At 38.4% G+C, this 6,000-nt stretch overlaps 1 protein-coding gene across 2 annotated transcripts in view; it reads right to left on the minus strand.

Moving 5' to 3' along the window:
• Nucleotides 1-4,259, minus strand: part of slc16a1b (solute carrier family 16 member 1b) — a 29,052-nt gene extending 24,793 nt beyond the window's left edge. The window contains exon 1 of one of the 2 annotated variants that reach the window (XM_079897942.1): nucleotides 4,077-4,259. The gene's annotated coding sequence lies outside the window, so the exon portion shown is untranslated. The remainder of the gene's footprint in view (nucleotides 1-4,076) is intronic. The other variant, XM_079897941.1, reaches the window with a different exon arrangement.
• Nucleotides 4,260-6,000: the final 1,741 nt, after the last annotated feature.

The raw sequence follows: 6,000 nt of genomic DNA on the forward strand, positions 1-6,000 counted from the left end.
ATGCTTTATTCATCCATTCACTGTGCCAAAGTACACACACACACACACACACACACATAGAAGGTTATTTGCTTCTGAAAACAGACTGCTCAGTATAATGCCTGATGGAAATCTAAAAGTGGGCCCACAATCATTAATTCAAAGAAAGAGCCGTTCATATGACTCTGATTAATTATTAATGGGTGAAACAAGTAGCACACACAGTATAAGGAATGGCCATTAAAACAATTTCACAGGCACTTACACATACACAAAGACATTAAAATCACTTGCCCCTTCAAAGTCTTGAGTCCTGAGAGGTGGGTTTAAACACTCCCCCAACATTCATTGGTCTCTGACTGATATACGCAACGTTTGTCTCCACAGGGCTCTGACGAGGAAACATTTGACTAAACATTGCGCATCTGAAGTCTCTCAGCAGAAGGAAATAATTTATTGGCTTTAATATATCAGCCAAATTTTCTTATTGGGTCGATAACATCAAAAATGAGCATACATCGGTTGATACCGATATATCGTGCATCCCTACAAGATATTTATTTTAATTCACCCCCGTAAAAAAAATAAATAAAAAAAAATAAAATAATTATAATTATATATAAAAAAAATATATATATATATCTTTGAAGAACCAGGATTCCCATGGTTTTGGAAAACCAGGCCTTAGTTTAAAAGTGGGATTTCTAGACCTGTACAATTCATGTAGCCTACATTAATAAAATCTTGGCCATTTTTATAATGAACACATTTTACAAGATATGCCGAACTCTAAAATATTTAATGAGTAGAAATTGTGAATAAATATATTCTAAAAGTTATGGCGCCTTTGAATATTGTTGTGGACAAAGCAGGCCTTGGAGTAAAAAAAGGTTCAGAACCACTGCTTGAAGGGTTTTGACAAGTGTTTAAGAGTGCGCATCTCAATAGAATTAACATTTACCACCAAGAGAACAGTGGGACAGCCAGATGGACCAGCCCCAAGCCATACACACCTCCCCCTTTTGCTCCATTCTCATTCAAATTCCCTTTTGATTCTCAAATTTGACACACTCAATAGATAGATGATGAGAAAGCATGTCTTTAAGCTCATCTTTTCCCCCCTTCATCAAACCACCGCCTTTAAGTTACCCAATACTTTCCCGCTGCTAAGACTGATGGTGCTTTTACACTGCATGGTACGGCTCACTTTTTTGGGAGGGTGGGGTTCCACTGTGTACAGTACCTAGTTACTCTTTAGTACCCACCTCAGTTGAGGTTCCAAGCGAGCCGCCGTACCAATACTAAAGCGTGACATGTAAACACTGCAGATCACTGATTGGACAGAGAGAATCGTCACTACCAGCATTATTGAATTTGTGACACGAGACACCAAATCCGCTAGATTTAAAAAGTCAGCAACATTTCAAATCATTTGTTTGCACAACTTTTTTAAACGACTTGCTTTAAACGACTTACTTTGGTTCAAGCAACTTGAAAAAAAGAAATGGCTGTATCGTGGTCAGTAGACGAGGTGTCGGCACAACTATAACGATCAGTCTATAATCCCACCCACTTTGAAGCGGTACTAAACTGCAGTGGAAAAGCAAACCGAGCCAAAGTAAAGTGAGCCGAGTCGTGCCGAGCCATGAATGTCACAACCATTGACTCTGAATTTGAGTGTCCACTTTAAAGAGTGGACGTGCAACATGCACATGCAACAGTGAGTTTGTGGCATTCATAACTAGCCAACAATAGAACGTCCTTTAATTGCCACCTAATACAGGGCACATAACCACAAACACACAAACCACCACTGTGAGCCTATACACGTATACCTGCCAAACGACCACAGGCTGACACTATAAGTTTGTGTCTTGTCTTAGCAACAAACTATACATGAAAAGAAATATAATAAACTTAGCACTAAACAATACCTGTAACATAATATAATATCCATCAAGGTGTGCTTGATGGCGACAGTTTGGCATCCTAGTACACAAATCAATTCAATTCAATTGTGTGATCTTGTGACTCTTTTGAATTGCTAAACCCGTTTTTCTCCCACAACCTCAACATTTGCCCTTGTGTGAACCTTTGATCAATTACAAATCTGACGTGACCGCTGAACTTTACGTCAGCCAACTAGAACTCAAACACCACATAACAGCCCAGTCAAATGGACTTAAACAAACATTACATACGCAGTTTTATTATGGGAGATTATCTTTACACTCTCAACGTGGGTCAAAGTTGGAAATGAAATTGCATCAGAAGCCTTCTGGAATTCATTACTGAAATAGTTTTGGGTTGCTCTTTTGTCAAGTAATGATTGTGTGTGCATCTTATGCCTGATTTCCATTTCCAGAGACAAAGTCATATCAGGTTTCTGATAGTACCACACACAGAGTGGCACCATTTGTGCCCTTATAACAGTGTGACCTCACTGACATATCTCTACCAACCACTGTTCTTCTCCATGCTAGTTCTTCTCCTAAATTGAGTAGAGATCAATTTGATTCAATCTGAGGTGACTTGGCGACCTACATTTAACCTCATGAGATTAGCTTGCAACATTGATGATACCAATAAGCTCATGATGAAATATCAGAGATGTTGAAACTTTCCCCTGCAATAAAAAGCTGATAAACTAAATCAGATTATCCTCATGAGAATCCACTATGAAAATGGACTATATAAATACAGCTAGAATTTTGACCCAAATATTTGTTTATTCAGAGTGTCGGTTTCCTCTCACAAATATAAAAAATATCTCAAAGCGTAAGCGGAGCTCTAATTTAGCTTAAAGGGTTAGTTCACCCAAAAATGAAAATTCTGTCAGTAATTACTCACCCTCATGTTGTTCCAACTCCGTAAGACTTTCGTTCATCTTCGGAACACAAATTAAGATATTTTTGATTAAATCTGAGAGCTGTCTCACTCCTCCATAGGCTTCTAGGTAATTGAAATTTGCCGGCCCAGAAAGTTAGTAAAGACCATGTTTAAAATAGTCCATGTGAATACAGCGGCTCAACCATAAGTTTATCGAGCGACGAGAATACTTTTTGTGTGCAAAAAAACCCCAAAAATGAATAAAGTCGGTAAAAAGTATTCTCGTCACTTGATAAACTTATGGTTGAGCCACTGTAGTCACTTTTTTAAAATAGTCGACTATTTTAATGATGTCTTTACTAACTTTCTGGGCTGGCAAGTTTCAATTACCAAGAAGCCTATGGAGGAGTGAGACAGCTCTCAGATTTAATCAAATATATCTTAACAAAAGTCTTACGGGGTTGGAAGAACATGAGAGTGAGTAATTGCTGACAGAATTTTCATTTATAGGTAACTAAAAAGGCAAACAAGCAGTGTGTTTCTAAAAGTCAGACCATCAGTGTTTATCTTACCCACTTTTGGTCCGAGTTGCTTGGTGACATTGGTTGAGAAGAAATATACAAACTGGCCAAATTACTCTGAAAAACAAGCAATGTCTCAAACAACAACAATGTCTCAAAACCTGGTGATATGCCTGCCTAGAAAGCATCTGAAGGCATCATAAAACACAGCACATGCCTCGGATGCTCAAAAACTTATCTATGTACAAATCTCGTCAGGATTTGATCCAGCCTAAGACTAAATGACTGAGTGAAAGCACAAAAGTAATCTTCCAATAACTATCAAAATGATAAAGCAAAGGATATATCCGCAACTGAACAGATGCTGTTTTAATTTTTTTTTTTCTTCACCCCACATCCTTCATTGCGCACGTGACACGCGAGCGTGGCGATAAACTCAAACGGCGAGAAAAGCGAACAACGTAATAAATGAGACCCACTTCTTGGTCTGTGAGAGAAGGGTCTGTTTCGGTGTTGGAGGGTCACAAACCCCCGTTTCACTCAACAGCCCGTCTTAAATGGCCACAACTGTCTCAGTCTGCAGGTCTGCGCGCACTACAACATCGCGAATGAATCACAAAGAGAGTGTGCTCGCACCACCAGAGTTCATGTTAATTCATTGTGTTCTTCTAAAGCTCAAGATGCACTTTTAAATGGACCCCTCTCTCTCCAGCCGGACCGTGTGGTCCACAGCCTGTAAATACTCACAGGAAACACATACCTGCGCGTTTCATTCACCAGCTCCGGTTGCAAGTGTGCGATATCCTTCTGTGATGTGAGCTCCCGGTTCACCGAGCAGCATGGAGAGCTCGGAATGGCTCCGTGGATTCGTGGATATGTGTGGTGTGACTTTTCCCATCCGCTCGACTATGATAGAAACCCTGCTGCTGCGCATGCGCACAACTACTGAACGGCCCCACGAGCGCTGGTGCAATAGTCTCCAGTTACAAGGACACGAGGAGCTATGATGACTTTGAACGTGATGTTAAAACTTCACACGGACCCTTTGAAGTTAATGCCATATGTTATTTACAACCCCATTGCCTTTTTAAAGATAACGAAAAATGCGTGATTTAAAAATCAGGAAGTAAAAGTTCAACTGAAGTTGACTCCAGGCCAGCTCTGAAACGTGTTGAAAACTATTTTGGCCGAATGTGAATTACGAATTATTATGAATTCTATTTAATGTGGATAGGCTACTTTTTACTTCCAGTATTGTTCTTTCTTTAAGTAGGCCTACATTTTCTCAGTAGGCTACTTTTGCTGTAGCCTATACCCTGACATGATTTCTTATGCAAGATTACTTCTCAAGCTAAATTATTGTTTAAAAGTATGCTTAGACATCCTTAGGATGTTTTTTTTACGGATGCACGATATATCGGCCGATAAATCTATCGATTTATATGTTAATTTTTAATATCAATCAGCCCAATAAGAAAATTTGGCCGATATATCTAAGCCAAAAAATAATGGATTATTAGACACTTCAGATGCGCACTGTTCACCATGATGGTTTTGAATTGTTTGAAATATGATTGGAATCACTTAAAAATAAAAATAAAATACAGTTAAGTCAGTGCAACATAAGCACAAGTCTGTCATATGGTCTACATAAAATTATAATGAGAACATTATAATTGTGTGTTTGGGACATGGCTTTTAAGGTTGAGACTTTTGTTTTTGAAATCAGACTTTCCAAAATTATATAAAAATTTAGATTTAGATTTATCGGCCAATATATCTGTTATTGGCTTTCAAATATAAAGAATTATCGGTTAGTATCGGCCAAAATCTTTATATCGGTGCATCCCTAATGTTTTTAGACTAGTTAATGTCTGCAGCTTCTTTTGTATTCACCAATATTCTGCTGTCTCCCATTCTCTCATTTCCAGTTGGCAGCATGTGAAATTGCTGTGCTGTACCAGCAGAGATTAATTAGTGCCTTTTGTTAATAAGCATGAGTTCCAGTCACAGCAGCAAAGAGAACAAATTCCTGCATATACTGAATCAGAGATTGACATATAAAAGAACACTGAAATGAAAGACATTTTTTGAAAATAAGTCTTGGTTAACAACTTGTTCTGTTTATATGAATATTTCTGGTGTGCACAGGCATGCAAACACAGATAGTGGCCACAAAGTCCATAACCAAAGCAGCTCTTGGTAGAACATACGGAATAGTCACATACATTAATCACACGTGACTCAAAGAGAAATTCAGTTGCTTCAAATGACTTTGCACATCTAATTTGGAATAATTATAGTCCAATTTGGACATTCTCACCACAGAATTCCAACTGTGCATTTGTGAAATTACTGAAACATTTGTGTGAACATTCAACAGACATGCAGTTTACAATGGTTCACCTTTATATAGTGGGTGTGTCTTTAGTTTATGATTGACAGCAATGATCAGGATTTGATATATTTTTTATGGACTGAAGCTGATATATTTTCATAGAGGTCCCCCTCTATGCAGCAGGAGTGAGAGTAATAACTCTATCAAAAAAACGGAAATTCCAGGAAACTCCCCACGCAAGCATTCCAACTTTAAATAGGAGTGGACATCAATACAAGTGGAATCTCTCAGATCTCTATAGTCATGCGCTACAGGTACCATATGTCCAAAAAC

The sequence above is a fragment of the Squalius cephalus genome (assembly GCF_949319135.1).
Source record: "Squalius cephalus genome assembly, chromosome: 16".
Taxonomy (NCBI): domain Eukaryota; kingdom Metazoa; phylum Chordata; class Actinopteri; order Cypriniformes; family Leuciscidae; genus Squalius; species Squalius cephalus.